Source organism: Corvus kubaryi, unplaced genomic scaffold (assembly GCF_017639235.1).
Source record: "Corvus kubaryi isolate FWS band 111438036 unplaced genomic scaffold, C.kubaryi_AGA036_p1.0 37398, whole genome shotgun sequence".
NCBI lineage: Eukaryota > Metazoa > Chordata > Aves > Passeriformes > Corvidae > Corvus > Corvus kubaryi.
In genome coordinates, this window is record NW_024581137.1 from 11470053 (window position 1) to 11487593 (window position 17541).

General features: G+C 42.1%; 1 protein-coding gene across 3 annotated transcripts in view; it reads left to right on the forward strand.

Annotated features, from left to right (window-relative positions):
- The first annotated feature begins 3742 nt into the window (after positions 1-3742).
- Positions 3743-17541, forward strand: part of ELMO1 (engulfment and cell motility 1) — a 305383-nt gene continuing 291584 nt past the window's right edge. For 2 of the 3 annotated variants that reach the window (XM_042042859.1, XM_042042862.1), the window contains exons 1-2: positions 4246-4386; positions 4935-5005. The gene's annotated coding sequence lies outside the window, so the exon portion shown is untranslated. Of the gene's footprint in view, positions 3819-4245; positions 4387-4934; positions 5006-17541 lie in introns of those variants that run through there. The other variant, XM_042042860.1, reaches the window with a different exon arrangement.

Genomic DNA, 17541 nt, shown 5'->3' on the forward strand with positions numbered 1-17541 from the left:
TTAATACATACTAAAAGCAAACTGGCAACTATAATTTAGGGACTCAAGCATGGACATCTGCAAGCATACTGCATTTTAGAAAAATGAGCTTGAAGCGTCTGATACAGTCCATTTTTATTTATGCAATTTTTTATGAATTTAGGTCAGATCTTCATGACCTATTAAAAAAGATCTAATAGTGTATACATGCACAGTTCAGACACTCAGTTTTTTCCATGTTCACTCTTTAATCTGTTGCAGAATAATTTACCAGGGAGGAAGGTTCACCACAGCACTGTCACCAGTAGAAGGAATGGCCCAATAAGCATTTTCACATTCTGTTCCCAGAGCTGAATTCACCCCTCATAGAAATGAACATATGCATAGACAAAATATTCTCATTCAAACACAATAGACAGTGAGCATTGTTAAAATAAAGGGAAATTTATCTGTGGATTCTAAAAAGTAAAAACGTAATAATGATTCTTTATCTTGTTTCTGTATCACAGACAGCATTGTGATATGTTTTAATGGTTATGAATAAGCTTCTGTAGGTAAATACTTATACACCATTAAAATACTGCTATTCATAAAGCCTATAAGCACACTAAAATCCAACCGTCTTTCCTATTGGGTGTAACAAAGGCAATCTTGGATAATTTTTGCATCAGGAAAGTTTTGGCCAGAAGAACTATAGCAAAACTTCTTCAAAAATTGTCAGGAACTCTTTTATCTCAGGATCTAAGGTGTTCATTGTCAGAAGTGATTAATGGTTTTGATTGTAGTTTTGGGGTCAGTCAAGGGGAGATTTCAACAGGCCAGGTTTCAACAGGTGATTAGGACCTACTGGACGATCCTGAAACGTCATTGTTGTCAGCTGAGCCATGCAGTAGTTCTTCCTGGAAATTCTTTAATCTATCTATCTATCTATCTATCTATCTATCTATCCATCCATCCATCCATTTATCTATCTTTAAGGTTGCATCTGAAATAGGCCCACAAATTAAAAGGTTTCATTCTTGGTGTTTTCTGTTGCTGCACTCCCTCTTCTGGCTTTCTAGAATTATCTAGCAAACATCTTATGCCCATGCCTTATGATCCACCCTGATTTTGGTTGTAAATGCATCAGCTGTAGTGATGAGGTGCACTTTCATAGCAGACATCAAAAAAAGGACTACTACTAAATAAATCAGGAAATTACCATAACAGCCAAGCACTTCTGTACATATCTATCCCAAGCAGAGGTTCCCTGGACTTTTAGAAAGCAAAAGTAATCTCAATCTTGGTGCAATGGCTGCCATACTATGGATATTACATAGGGATAGAGATAAACAGAGGGTTTCACTGGAGTGCCCACTCCAGTCTTCTAGCTTGTTCTCTTGAACTGTGCAGTAGAATTTTGTCTTGAATTTTATTTTCCCAGAAACTAGTAGAATTTTTTCACTAGCTTTCTTCTAAATTGTGTTACAATAGCACTGGTAAATAAACATTCTCCTGCACTGTTCAAAATCCAACTATTATGGTAATATACAGCTGAAATCAATTTTAATGATTTTCGTTGCTGAGCCTGAGAGAAAATTAAAACATGGAGAATGAAATTTTGCATTTTAAATATTGTTCATTCTTAATATTCTTCCAAACATCTTTCCTAACACTGTATATCTGTGTGTTTACCTCCCTTGTGACCATACTAGGAAACTGGTCTGAGCTAATATTGGAAAATGAAGTAAACAACACTTTTTTGCACATCTTATGTTATATTTACTAAGCCCTTTTCTAAGTTGTAAACACTCTGGTTTCTAAGTGAAGCACCAAAAAGCATGTAAAAAATGCAGGGGAAAAGTCTCAGGATGATGGAGACTGTTCAAATGCAAACTGAATTGCCATTTACTTGCTCTGGATATTATCCATCTTTCAATAAACTTTGTGTATCTATAAGAAACTCTTGAGATGGCATGATAAGTGTTTTCAGTGTATTTAATAAGAAATATATTACATATGGACCTCACATTTTCAGTGTTGGAGTTCTACCTTAATAAAGCAACATGAAAATGTGCTTCAAAATGTGTATTTAACACAGGAACCAGCATATCCATTTCAGTATGCAAAGTCCAGCTTCTCCATGAATTTCAGCATTCAAGGAGGTCCTAAAACTCAATGGCTTTAGAAAAATGGTCCTTAATTAAAGGAAATTCCTGCCATGGAGAAGTTTCAGGATGCAGAATGGTGATGTTTCCTGCCCCTGCTCCCCCAGTTTTTGTTGCTGTCACCCGTGCCACACACCTGCCTGAAAGGTGCCAGAGTAGTGGTGACCAGGCAGGCAGTTTCTACATGCATGAAAAGGAGCTTCCATGGTTTTGGGGTGTACTCTTAGCCCCTGTCATTTAGTGGAATCTCTGCTCTAGTCCTATGAGTACAGCCATCTGTGACTCAGGTGAGTAATGACATTTATTGCTTCACACCGGCATATTTGCTCAGATCTCACACAAAGTGTTTGCTTAGATCTGGTGTATTGCTGTCATGGTGCATTACAGTCTAAGGAGGGAACGAAGTCCCCTTCCTCTTCTGAAAGCCCCCAGCAATTCTGCTGGGTACAAAATCCTAGTAAGCAGCTGTGGGACTTTCAGAGCAATGAGCCTTTTAAATGTCAGCTGATGCATAACAGCGTTATTGTGGTTTGAGGACCTGGGTGTTGCAGGAGGGTGGTTTTATGGGAAATCACTGGAAATTATTACACTGCATAAAGATCCTCTTGTACATAATTATATGTAAGATTAGAATCAGTAATTCTGCAGGTTTTGGTCTTCATGTATGATGGGATAGTTCACAATAAGTAAATTTTGTTACACCACACAATAAAAGTTGCTGTATCACAGCCAGGCTTCATGGCTATCAGTTCTTATCAAAGTGAAATGTACAGGACTTCAGAAAAAAAAAGAAAGATAAAGAAAACAAACACCACCCTCACTATCTGGTATTAGAAGATATAATTTGATGGCTTGCAGGGTCACATACCCTATGTAGTTCACACGGTAACTGTGGGTTAAGGTATTAAAGAAAATTAATTTAAAAAGCGCTTATTGATTACTTTTCTTTCAGGGAGACGGAAAACAAAATCAGAGCTCTGATATTTGACTTTTCCAGCGGGCAAAAGCCACGAGTTGGGCACTGCTCTCTCCCCGGCGCTATCGGGCCGCGGGGATGCTGAAGCGCCAGGGCCTGGGCAGCAGCCGGTACCCAGCGGCGGAGCCGGGCAGGGGTGAGGAGCGGGGCTGCGGCCGCCCCCTCCTGGCGAGGCCCCAGCCCGGAGCGTCCCGGCTCGGCTGGGCTCCCCCGGCAGCTCGCTGGCTTCGGGGGCGAACAGACGTACGCCGCAGCGTGCCCGCTGCAGGGCTGCTCAGCGGCTGCGGCTCTCTGGGAAGAGAAGCGGCATCAAAACATAAACAGCTTTTCAAAAGGCAAGGAGGTAGCCCCACATCCCTCATTAGGAGCTGCAGGAGGAGGGACGCCAGCCGCACCCCCGCGCGGGGGAAGCGGAGCGGGAGCAGGCGGAGGCGGGAGCGGGTGTCACCCCCCGCCCGCAGGTGCTGCCGAGCCGCGGGACCCCTCGGCCGCCGCCGGCCCGGGGCTGCACATCACGGCCCGGCCAGCAGGAGGAAGGAAGAGGAAGTGAGAGCGGCGGGTGCCTGTGCGAGCCCGGGATGGGATAGCACCGAGGGCAGCCCAGCGCACCGCACCGCACTGAGGCGGCGGCGCGGAGCGGAGCGCGGCTCCCGCGGCGGGGGCGGCCGGGCGGCCCCGCTGTGCGCTGGGGCGGGGGGTGCTGCCCACGCCGGGAGGTAGGAGAGTCTCGGTCCGGCGCGGGGACGCGGCAGCGGGGCAGGCAGCGGCGCTGGCCGGGCGGTGCAGGCGACCGCGGGGAGGCACGGGGGGCAGCCGGGGAGTAGGACCGGGACGGGGCAGGCGGGCGGCGAGCTCCGCACCTGCCCGGGCGAGCGCCGCAGCCGATCCCCGCGGCGGGAGGTGCGGGGCGGGGGGCGGCCGCTGTCGCTGCGAGAAAGAGGAAGCGCAGCGTTGTGCTTGTCAGTGCGGCGGGGCCTCGGACGGCGGCTGCCGGCGGGGGGGCGGCCCGGCCCGGCCCGGCCCGACCCGCCTCGCACAGCGGCTCCTCCCGCCGCCCTGCCCTCTCCGCCGGCCCCCGGCCGCCGCTGCCACAGCCGCCCGCTTCTCCCCGCCGCGACTTCGCCGGCGCCTCCGCCTCCTCCGCCACCGCCTCCTCCCGCTCCTTCCCCGCCTCAGCCCCCTCCCGTGCCCTGAGCAACCCTGCCTGCCACCGGCTGCTCCTGGTGGCCGGAGGCCGCTGGCGAGGGGCGGCGGACGGGAGCCGCGCACCTCCGGGCGCCGGGGGTGAGTGGTGGCGGGGCCTCGCCCGACCCGGCGGGACCGGCGCGTCGCTGTGCGGTGGCGGGGGGCCGGGGGGCGGCGTGCGGGGCAGCGGCCGCGGCCGGACCCGCGTGGGTTAATGCGCGGGGTCAGGCCCGGGCGGAGACTGCGGCCGCAGCAAGTGTCCGCACCGCCGCGGGCGCTGCTTGGGAGGAGAAGTCTCAACTTTGAAGCAAGTGCATCCCCGCAGGCAGCCAGCTCCGAGCTCGGCGCTGGTACCCAGCCGCCGCCTCCGAGGGCATGCCTCCCCCTCGACCCGGCATCCGAGAGCTTTCTAGGGGGTTGGAGGGGGTTGCGTGTGCTCCTTTTCCTAAGTTTATGCTCACACAAGTGATCAAACCGCTGATGAAATTCAGATGAAATGATTGTTCTGAAATGTGGGTGGCGATTATGCAAAGCCACAGCGTGCAGCCTTGTAAAGCAAGTGGGTAGTGGGTCTAAAAAGTTACATTTGTAAAGTTTTTTGGCTCAAAGCCTTTGCAAAGTTTATTTTGAATATCTTTTGCTTGCAGAACTAATACAACTGCTCAGCTGTCCCCTGAGAATGGTGTAAAGTAAATACAGGAGTTCCTGAAAAATAACAGTGAGTACATTTCAAATCAGCAACGTTTTGTTGTTAACTTTATAAGAATATCCTTTAACCTGCCAAGGCTCAAAATGTGTAACAAACACAGTGAGAGTGCCAATGATAATAACGGTGGAGGAAATGTACCGTGTGTTAATTGCTTTAGTACAAACATGGTTGTCTATGAGCTGTGTTTCATGATGCTGCAGTTATGGTGTAATTCCAGCAAGGGATGTTTTGAAGTGTATTTGTAAGCAAATGGGTTTTCTTTTGCTTTTGTCCCTCAGCTGCCTGATTGCCCTTGGTTAAAATATTTGTCTTTTGAGAAGAGGGGGAAACTGAGTAAGAACTGTGCTGAGTTCTGTATCTGTGACTGGGGATGTCGTTTCCTCCTCTTTCCCCTTGTCTGGTTATTCTCCTTTCCCCCAAATGCATGCACACATGCATGCCATCTCATCTTCAGTTATATAACCTCGTAGACATTTATGGATCATTCATTGTTCGCATTAGTCCCATTCTTTCTGTGTCATTCCTACTTGATTGAGTGGCTTAGGCAGAATATTACAGAGGAAAGAAAATACATTGAAATTTACATAAAGTTCTTCCAGTTTGAGCTGCAAGTTTGCACTCTATGAAGGTTTTCTTTCCCTGATTGCAACCCCCCCCCCCCTCTTTTTTTCTTTTCTTTTTCTTTTTTTAGCTGTATAAGTAGGTGGTTGGGATCTAATCTGATGACCGGTAACTAGATAAGGAGGAGGAACAGCAGCAGTGACAGCTTGCTGGTAAAAGTCCCTCTTGTGTACTGCTAGCAAAATATCCATTAACACACGTCATAAAGCTGTTAAAAGTACTGCAGCAGCTTTTAAAACTCACCAGTCAGAGAAAATAAAGATTAATATGGTTAAAACAGGAACATGATGTGAAATGGGTATTAGTAAAGGATACTGTCAGTGCAGTCTGTGGATCTGAGCGTGTGAATTGACTCGTCTAGAGGCAAACCTGAATCACAATTTATTCATACTGGAAAGGTTGCATAGGGGTAGTTGACTTTCTTTTCTCTCTCTTTGTAATCTCTTTGAAACTCAGTGTACATTACAATACACCTGCCTTCTCTGTAGCTTGCAGCTTTGCTATGAGTATCATTGTCTGAGGATTTGTTCTAATGAACAATTTGGTGATGGCAGGGAGGGGGGAGAGAACTGGTTTCTATACTTACCATTTTGTTATTTTTCCTCATATTCTCCATATGCCAGGAAAAACTTAGTAGGTGCAGAGTTGAGACAGATTTTGCTGAGGGGAGAGGAAACACTCTTACCTGCTTTCTCTGTAGTCGTGGTCACCAAAAGTATCTGCAGTTCCGCAGTTGCCGTTATATAACCTGATCAGGGGTGTTCTTAAAAGCAAGTACTTCTGTTTGGATGCAACATATTGTATACATTGTCCTACAAAGTTATTTTTTAATGCCATTTTACTCTGGTACTGGTCAAAAAATGCTGACTGTGGTATGTAAAGGTGTAACTGTTGCTGAAACACTGCTGTGTGCATTGAACTTCCTGACAGCAATGCTGTGAGGTAGTGAATTGCAGATCAAGAGTAACGTGGTGCTCCGCCCTTCCTTCCGCTCTTTGTTTTTTCTACCTAGTAGAAGTCTCTTTGATTTTAAGGTTTGGGCTCACAGACATGCATTCTCACAGTGTCCAGCCTACAAAGTGGTGTTGGAATATGATCTCATGTTTTCCATGTTGATACACAGAGAGCAGAGCTCCTATGCTCACACATAAAACTTGTTGCTTTCTTCTTTTGATACTCTAGATGGCTTCAGTATGTGATGGAGTGAGTGGCTAATGTGTATAGATTTAACTAACTAGGAAAAGGTTTCCCCAGCTCTCTGCTAGTGTACCTGCACACAAACATGCAGTGTCCTCCTGTTCCAATAACAAGCATTATTTGTTGTTTGTTTTGACATATTGCCAGCCACAATGTTTCTAATTCTGATTCTCAGATAAGGATTTGCTCCGGACTTAGATGAGGCCATCAAGTACAATTTTCCTCTCGAGCTGAGATTTTGCTGTCACTTGGTAGTCAGTTTCCTTGAAATAAACAATCTCCTTAAAATTTATAAGCTCTCTTTGTCATGCTGTGCTGTGAATGTGCAGCATGTCCTTGTATTAAAAAACTCCCCACATTTGTAGAAGGTGATGGGATTTTGGGAACCTCGAGAGCTAGAAAATATCATATACCCTTGGATCAAGCAAAAGTACTGTTGTCTCTTCTGGTCTATTTCTCTGCACAGTTATACCAGGGTCTGGTAGACTTTCTCCGCTGCTGTGTCCCTGCACTGTCTGGAAAGTACTATTTGAGTGAGAATGAGTTGGTCAGATTTGACTCCCCATTCAGTCATCATTCTATTAAAAAGAAAATTTCAGAAAAAGAAAAAGGCTTTACAGTTTTTCAAAAAAAGAAAAAGACTTTACAGTTATGTTGTCTTTGTTGTTGTTTGAACACTTGAATCTACAAATGGCTTGGTAACAGCTATCAGACCACTGTTCAGCAAGGTATGTGTTGTATCTTTAAAAGATTTCCCTGCTTTGAGTGAGGTCTTTTTTAAAAAACGTTTCTTGTATTCGTGGCAAGAGGAATGTGCCAAATACACGTTGCTAAACTTGTGTCAATTTAACAGAGCAACTGTTTAAAGAATTTAGAATAATTTTTCTTCCACTCAAGTCAGTCACCTTTTTTTTTTTTTAACTTTTCTTTTTTCTCCTCTCTCTTAAAATATAACACTGGAAAAGGAAAGAGAAACTAAAAGCAATTGGCAGAAGTCAGTATGTTGGCAAGCATTTGATAGTACTGATCAAAGAGGTGATAATATATACGTGACACTTAAATAAACTGCATGCATATGGTTTTAGAGAGATTAATGGAATAGTCACAAAATTGCAGAGCTGTCTTTTGCTCAGCATTTTTGCATCAAGCTATTTGCAAGAATTTGGTATTGTGGTGTGATCTTTCATTATTGCTAATGTGAGACACAAAAGAGAGATTGAAGATAATGTCGCAACCTTCCTGCTAGCTTCCTCTGTTTTCTGATCACTGTTAACATTGAGGAAGAATATTAATGAGAAGCCTATGCTCCAGGGGATAGTTAGCATGCTTCCTCTTCTCTCCATTTCAAGTCTGACAGAGGAAAACTTCTGTGTTCTGGGCAGGCACTAAGTGGCTGCTGCCACATGTGTGGTGCCCATCGGTAAGTAAGGTACTGATTTCTCACGCTGCTGAGCAGATTGGTTTGTAAAGCACAGGCCTGCACTCAAGAGCAAGGTGAACAGGGATTCATGTGGTGCATGCTTGCAAACCCTTGAAAGTGCATTGATTTATTTTTCCTAATGGCAGATTTCCAGTGTATTTGATTTGTCTGCAGTAGGCTTGTTTTCAATGGCTGCTAGGAGAGGAAAGTTAATTGCGAGAAGTTAGTGGACAAGGCATTTTTTGTTCAGCAGTAAATCACACTATGATGAAGGCTTGAAGATACTGCTGGTAGGGATCCCCTATAGAAAAGTGTTTTAGTTTATGTACAAATGAACTCATTTTGGTGCATTTCTAGGGAGTAGCCTATGGAGCTTTTTGAAAGCTGAGTATACTGTCTGGAGATGTTATGCAAATATGACAAGGGACCTATTTTTACCACCTTTGAGGACATAAGTCTCCTTACTACTGTTTCTGCTGTGTTCCATTTACAGTCAAATAGCACTGATAAATTCCACAGAAGCTAGCACCAGCACAAGGGAGGGAGTGGGAACTACGAGTCAATGCTGAGGGGAAAGACTTCCCCTCTCAGATGGAATTAAGTTGATTTTAAGTGTTTGTGAAACATCATCGTCAGTAAAGAGGCTGGGGATGGGGGGTGAGAGGGTGGAAAATAAGAAAATAAATTATTCCCAAACAGGTTTATTACAAAACAATAATTGTGTCCTAGCTATGTGCATTTTCTCTTTTGCTTCTGCTTTCCTTCTGATTTTTATTTCTTAAACTCTCCTTGAAACTTCTTCTTCCACATTTGCCACTTCTACTTTGGCACCTTATTCTTCAGTCTTTTGATGTATTTATCTATCCCAGCTCTCATGATTTCAAGGTCTTTTCCCAGTCCTTGACTTCTTTATCCTGGGAACCCTTAGGTTATTATTCACATAAATAATTCTATTTAAGATTTCCAAGAAAAGCTGTGGCCTGAAGTGTGTATCATCTCCTATGTTCTTAAAATCTCTAGCTCAAAAAGTTTATTGTACAGTCCTAATTTAGAGTTTGCATAGGAAGTGTAAATCTGTCTCTGAAATATTGTGTCATCAGGGATGGTGTAATTTCTTTATCAGCTACATGGATGCACATATAATGACCTGGCTCTTTTTCTGGTTGATCTTGCTTCAACTGAAAGTGAGGATGGGTCACTGCTTCTAAGAGAACTTCAGATTCTGGAGATGTGATGGCATTAAACTCCCATTCTTTAATACAGGAGAGGAAGCTTGTTAAAGACTATCTAATCTGCCTGAGCTTTTTGCAAATTAGAGAGTGTTCATGAACCTGGCCAAAATGCTTTGTGTGGACCTTATTTTCCTTGGTGAAAATGTATGAAGTTGACAACCCATATCAAATACATCCAACATTTTGAAGTTATACAGGATATGCAGGGTTTGACAACAGGCTCAAGTAATGCTGTCAGCATTTCACCCTTCCTCCTTCAGCTGAGATTTTTATGTGTGTTTTCTGAGACTAGATGACTTGTGCTATTCCGAGGTGGTTTACTTCTAGCTCATTGTCAGCTGCATAGTAAAAATGGGAAGATTCAGGTCTCCTGATGTAGTCTGTTGGAAACTTCCACAAAATTCAGTATGTAGTTGTCCTTTCCTGTTACCATGCACACACTGTAAGTACTTTGTGCATTCGTTTGTGGACTTGAAACCCATCTCTATTCCTTCTGATGGTGACATGATCTTTCGTGTAGTAACAGGAGATGCATAAATGTTGCGGAAATAGGAGAATGATTTTTATTTTTAAAATGTAGTTAAAACAATTTTTCCTATGTTTTGGAGTGATGGAAAGAGTTTAGCAAAACCAATGTTTCAACAAACTCCTGCAAAATGAGGTTGTTTTAACACTTTCTTCCATAGATACAGACAGAGTTGTTTTAGCTAGCTATTCATATATTCTCAGTACATGCATGCATTCTGCTGCTTGAATTTGTAGCTGAAGTGAAACTATTGCTTACCTATTTTTCATTCTCTTCAGCCAACATACATTTATCATATGGTCCAGCAGAAGTTTGAGGGATATGTGGGTTTTGGCAAAGATACCTCATGTGAGGAGTTCAGGCTTTCTGTCTGGCTAGACTGGAAATTTGCAGTATTCTTCGTTGAATCTTGTTGATGTGACCGTAGCAGGGGTGACTCTTTAAATTGCTGCTTCGTATTTTAAGACAGGCGGTAACCTGTTGGGGGTGGGGTGATGAGGAATTTATAACTATTCATATAATACCCTCTGGCCAAACAATAAATCTGATTAGCACATTTTTTCCTCTATTAATAAGAAGAGAAAAATGTCTATGACACAGGTTGGTATAAAACAATTTTTTTTTACTCTTGGTGCCAATGAATGTGCTTGTTACATATCAGCGCAGTCTTTTCCATTGCTTTGCTTTCTGGTACAATTGCCACATTAGTTTTCATAGCAACAGTTGTGGCTTCAGCTAGAAATTGAAACCTAATAAATGTTGGCTCTGCACATGGACTTTTGGACAAACTTTTTCAGGAACACTGAGCCAAACCAACTGAAAAAAAAAAAAATTCCTAAATGCAAGTACTTGTCCTTGCATTCTGGAAAAGATATCTAGTATACCCTTTGGTCGCTAGGCTGTTAAAATATTGGAGTATTGGTGTTTTTCTTTTTTTTTTTTCCTCCCCTCCCAAGATTTCTTTTTTTTTTCTCCTCCCTTCAAGCACCAGCGGACTCATCTGTTGAAACTCTACCCCCTGTGGTTCAAGTACATTCCTCCTATCAACCTTTTCACCCCACCTCCCACTGTCCACATTCACACATGCGCTGAAATCTCTTCTGCTCACCAAATCTGCAAAATTCAGGCCTATAGGTGGGGTCTAATTCTGAGCTCTACTTTATGTAGGTCTAAAATCTCTTCTGTAGATATGCATAACTTCTCTTGTTGTCCTTGATCTCCTTTTTCTGGAAAAAAAAAAAGGCAAAAAATTTGAAGAAATAGGAACTCCCATTGAAGACCAAAAGACACAACATTTGGTGTGGTGGTTGGAAAAGGGAGAAAGCCGGGGGAAAAGGAGCCAGTCAACCAAAAAAGTATAAAAAACTGAGTGAAAATGTAATGTCTTTTTCATTTTGGACCACTTAATACAATTTTAACCATATTTATGGCAAATAAAGATTTGACAGCTAGTGCCAGTTCCAGAAAACAAGAGAAAAAGTGTAACAAAAATAGTTCAGACCTTGAACAAAAATATCACGTTGTTTGGTTTTTTTTTTTAATTGTAACTAATGTTAGAAGGAGGTCAGTGTGTGTGGTCTTTTTTGAAAAGATTGATGTGCATATTTTAGAGCTAAAATTGAAACTTTTGTAAAAGTGCAAATGTGGAAAGCAATTTTAAAAGTGGGGAATCATCTCACTGCCCTGTATTGCTCTGAGCCTTTCTGTGTCCTGGCTTTTTTCTCTGACATATTTGGACAAACTGTGGAAACTTGGGCATCTGTTCTGCCCTCTGTATGAAATGGTGATTTCAGTCTGTATTTCTTGGATTAGCCTTAATATGTACCCATGTATAGCATCTTTCATAAACTTTTTTTAATATCCAGTGGTCTGGGCTTTTTTCTTGACCTGCTAAAAATAGCCCATTTTTTCCTTCAGCTGCCCTAGGGATTTAGCTTGTTGGAAGTGTCTCTGTGTGTGTGTTTGGGTAACAAGAGTTGGTCATGTCATGTTGTGTTGGGATGGTTTTCTGGAAGGTAGAGGTTTCAGAGACTTCATCCCCTGCAGCTGTAAATGACTCAGAAGACACATTATGATGAAGGAGAAATGTCTGCTGAGGGAGAAAGGGAAAGAAATAATCTGCATAATTTTAAATCCACGTTGGAATTAGAGTTCTATTTTGAAGCAAATACATAAATAAAAGGGTCTTGGGCAGTTTACACAGGGATTTTAAATTGGTCTCCTGGCTCATAGGCCAGAGGGATCAAAACATCCACAATTCAGTGGTGTGTGGATTGAAATTAAACCAGTAGGTTTTAAGATTTTTTTTTTCTATATGCTCCAAATTGCTTAAATTTTGTAAAATTATTAATTTCACTCTAGAGATGGAGAGGCTTTTAGCTTTGAATTAATTCTGTATAATTAATATATGAAGGTTGAAAAAAACAGCTGTACTGACCTATAGGCTATGTTTTCTAATTAAAGGGATGATGGCATAAGGGAAAAAGCAGTTGGACTTCCCTCCCCTAAATCAGTACATAGAGAACCACCAAAATAGACTAGAAAATCAAACTTAAGTCAACCCATAGGTCCTTTGTTTCCAACGAATTGTTCTTGCTGTGTTCACTGGTCTTCATAAGCTTGACTAAGGGGATAAGCCTTGCTTTCCCATCTTGAGGCTTTCTCTCTTATCTATTGAAATTCAGAGTTGAGGGCCCCCTTATCCTGTCAGTAGCTGTCTCTTCTGTAACAAAGAAGCCCCAGCTGTGGATGTGGATTGAACAGAGAGGTAGCCTCTCAGGCTAGCAATTTGGAGTCATTTAGGAGAACCAGTAGTTTTAATTTAATTTGGAAATGGTAAGCCTGAGTCAGTGCCATTTTCATACTGCTGATGTCTTGCTTTTGAATTCAGACAGTACCTGGGCAGGTCCAGTGGTTTCTGCTACAGGTTGTTTATGAGATATGTAATTTCATTGTTATGACATTGTGCTACTATGTAGTTTTAATGTGATGGAAGAGATGTTGTAAATCACTGGTTTGACATCGGAAGAATGTAGTTTTGGTCTTTGCATCAGGTAAACTGGTGCCCTGAGTGAGTGCATCCTCAGGATTGCTGCCCTCCAATGTTTCAGCGCTATCACTGTTCCAACAGGAAGGAAGGAGAGGAGAATTCAGGTGTGCCACAGTGCAGATTCTGGTAACAAGTGCATAACACCAGTGGACAGGGCTCATAAAATGTTTTCTACATCTTCTAGCTTCTTCATCACAGTCTGTTTCCAGCAGCCTCCTCTGTGTTGGGATAGACAAGTGTTAGTTACGGATGTATAATTACAGCTAAGCATGTAATTAACTGCATTATCAGTAGTAGCCAAGCAGAAAGAGAGATGTGAGTTTTCATTATGGTGGTCCATGTGTGTTGTCATTTCATACGCCTCACTGCATGAGACAAGAAGCATGACTTAGAGAAGCCTTGGGAGAAAAATATCTTTGTTAAAAATTAATCTGGATCACAGAATGGTTTGGGTTGGAGGGGACCTATAAAGATCATCTAGTCCGACCCTCAGGACCTATTGTTTTGTCAAAAGTAGTGCCACTGGAAAAAATAGTTATTTAGTTGTAATACTGTTAGCTTGTGAGGGCTGCAGCAAGATCTCTTAATTTACGGTATTTGCTGAAAGAGAAAGGTAAGTCTGGTGCTGTCAATGTGGTCACTTGATCTTTACCCACTCTATGGAGAAGTTACAAGTGGGAGCAAGGCAAGGTTGTGTTCTGTATTGATAAAGGTAACCTGAAGTGGTTAGAAAACTTAGAGGTTGTTTTGAGCATCTTCTCAAAGTTAATTTAAAAATACAATGGCAGATAGTAGGGTGAATGTAGACACAAAGAGATATATTTGCAAGCTATTTTCTGAATAAAAGCTGGGAATTGCCTCCCCTAAAGACCACACGGACAGTATGCTCCAGATTGTAATATGAGCTTCTTGCTGTACTTGTAGTGTTTTGGTGAGATGATTTAGCCAAACAGGGCAGAAAAGATCTGCAATCAATTTTTTTCAGATACAGACAGAACTGAGCTGCTCTGTCTGTTGAATAATATAGTGGAATTCCCACCAGATACTGGGAAAAGTTCAGGGCAGCTCCATTTAGGTTTAGCTGTCCAGTATTTGTATTGAATAAACCTACATAGCTGTAGATAGAAATTCTCGAACTCTTGGTATACTAAAGGCAAAAAGTGTTTCACAAGTATTAAATTCAGTTTGAGATATCTGCTACTGTTTTCATTTTTTAATCTAATGGTGGCATAAAGCCTATTGAACATGAAGTCAAAGAAAAAGGCACATTTTAGAAGGCACTTTGTCAATGGAAATGAACATAGGTGGTTTTAAATTCTTACTGGACAGCTGGATGAGCTCTTAAAGGAGTGTGCATGAAGACTCTGGAAATATCTAGATTTCATGAGTGAAGGACCGTCTCTGTCTTTCCCCTCTGAATTAGAGTGGATTGTCCTGAATAATTCTGTAGGCAGTGGTTCTGTCTCATGAGCAGTACCTGCTGCATATTACTAAAGGTTGTCCATAGATGAAAGATCATAAAGTAGCAATACGATGTAGTTGAAAAATACTAACCCTTGACATTCTTCATGATTTAATGTTTTGTATTAATACTGGTTTTATACTGGGATATCTACACTTGGAACTGAAAAAAAACTCTGAAGGTTTGGGGGTTTTGTGTGTTTGGTTTGGGGTTTGTTTGTTTTGTTTATTTCAAAAGAAAACCTTCATCTGTAACTTTTTGCTATCTTAGTGGAGAAAGCTGTCCAGGGGTTATCTTGTTCTCATACAGTGAAAGCTGGTAATAACTTGCCATAATACTTCCAATAAAAATGTTAACCAAATAATTCTGAACAGCTGGCATAACTCAGTTTCTCAGGTTCTCTTGCTAAAATAAAATCATTTGGTACAGAGGTGCTAAGCTTCTAGAGTATGGCCTTTAGAAGAAGAAGAAAGAGAATTATCTCAGTTACAAAGTGCTGTAAATGTTGCTTCTTCAGTTGAGAGCTGTGTGTAACATCTTTGTGCAGAGAATTAGTCCACGTAGTCACAGTTCAGCATTTAAAGCCTTGAATGAAAAAAATTAAGTCAAAGAAAGGAAAGCACCTTCCTCGAATTGTGTAAGAAACTGATGCAGACTTAAAATATGCAGAGTTCCTTTTTCCTTTCTGAGGTCTAAAACTGGTCTTCAGCTACTTTTGGTCCCATTGAGGAACTCAGGAAATCAGTGAAAGCTGAGTGTGATACATGTGATAATTGCAAAGGCTTTTGCTATTTGCAGAACAATCTGGATACCTCATGGGAAGAAGTTATCTGCTTCTTTCCCACTGGTGTGCTACTAAAGCAGAGTATTTAGGAAGAGAAGGAGCTTCTCTCATTTTGTGTTGGTAGAGCAACTATGTCTTAGGAGCAGCAGTTTCCCTGTTGTTACCCTTGTAGACAGAGACTGGGTTGCTTAGACATTGACATAAAATAAACTGTCTTTCTGTGATAGTTATTTCAAAGTATTTCTGACAAAAAAGTGTCTTTCTGCAGTTGTCAATGGCTTGCCTTGCACAATTGTTAGAAGAAGAGCAAGACTGTAGGAAGAACCAACAGAAATTTGTAGCATTTGGCCTCACCACTTGCTTCTGCAGAAATGACTACAGATATTAGAATGTTATTTACATCTGTGGGTATATGGATCCCCAATGTAATATGTTTTACTTCTATTCTGCAGAGCATTTTTATGTCGGTAGGAGGAGCAGGTATTCATTGCTGGTGAAAAGCATTGTACGTTACCTGCCCCTTTGGAAGGGAAATTTTATGTGTTTATATTTAAAAGCTGCCAGTGCCAGAGGCATTTTTTTATTATTCTCATTTTAAAAACCATGTCTTGGACTTCCTTATCTCCTCTTACCAAAACAAAAAAAAAAAAAAAAAGAGATTGTTCGGTTTCAGGCTCTTTGTTGGAACTGTATTGCCAGGAGCCTTCCTGGCCTCTGGCACTATCAACAGAAAATGCAGCTCTTGAAAGAATGGAGTATAGTTTTCAAAGGGCTGCTGGAGGGGGGAGAGGATACCAAGACTGGCAGTGAAGGGCAGAACTTGGCATTGCAAAGAAATGGCAGAAAAAACATTCAGGTTCCTTGAAGATTTTGACGATGGTAGAATAAGGTTGAATGAAGGCAGAGAAAAGAGAAATAAAACAAGTGGAAGGGGAAAACATTAGCAGGCCCCAAAAGGGGAGGGGAAGGTATTGTCAGGTTTATTTAGGTCCTGTCTTTCTTTCAAGATAAGCCTGAAAGAGGGAATTGGTGCGCTCTAGTGCTTTAGTTTAGCAATTTAAGTGTATGTGATATATAATTTTGGGGGTTTCTCCCACACAAAGTCACACAGGCTTAGTCTGTCAGGTGTCTGGAAACTGAGGTTGAATATGCTGAGCCGTTTTATAACTTACAACTGACTGAAGAGTAGAAGAGCAGAACACAATGGCACATTCATTAGGTAAATATTCCTCAGTCACACCTCACAGCTCTAACACATGCTCATTTTTATATAATATATTGCCCAACAGGATGCAAGGTCACTAGCTGGTGGCAGGCAGGAGTGTAACAGGTTTGCAAACAACATTTGCACCCTCTGCGGAGAATGGGGAAGCCCAAGTGGCACCTTGGATTTTCCTGCAGGTCAGGAGGCACACAAACTGGCTGCTGCTTCAGAATGGTCACTGGGCTTTCTTATTTCTTTTCTTTTTATTTCTTCCCTCTCCATCCTTTCTGTCTGCTGTTGCAGAGCCTGTTTGAGTCCTCAGCAGACAGCGTTACGGGTTGTCTACCATAAGGCTGCAGTGGGAGTAAGGAAGCTCTTGAGATTTTAAGGCCAATCCTAGATTATTCTGGGTCTTTTAAGGTGGGTGGGTGGGCGTGAAGACAGGAAAGATTCTTATTAAATTACAATTAAATATGAACTTAACTTTTGCTCCTTTTAATTCAGCACAAACCAAGACAGATATGGGTCATATTCTTTTTTGCAGTACAGGTATGAATAAGGATGGAGAAAACAAATGCACAGGTCAGATCAGCTGAGTGGGAAGCGCCCATCTTGTGCAGCTGCAGCTATGCTCCTGGCCATAGCTACTTTCTGAACAGCTTGGAAAGTCTTCCTATGAAGATTTTTGCTATTTAGGCAACAAGAGATTGTAGTCTGCATTCAGGAAGCATTATTTAGTCAAAATATTTGGCTTTTATATCTATGCAAACACACGCATGTGTGCAAGCCTGCAGTATAGCAGCACAGTAAGGTCTATGCTTATTATTTTAGCGGTAGTGAATGTTAAGAAATTAGCCACTAAACTAGATGAAAACTGAGTTCCTGCAAATTTAATTGGAACTGTGGTTGGATAAAGGACAGAGGCATATGGCTGTGTTCTTTATCAAAAGAATCTGAAGTCTGCTGGCTTAATGGTTTTCATCTCATTTCAGTGGCCTTTGACCCTGAGAATTTTGTATAGCTAATAAATTCAGCCACTAGTGAATTATT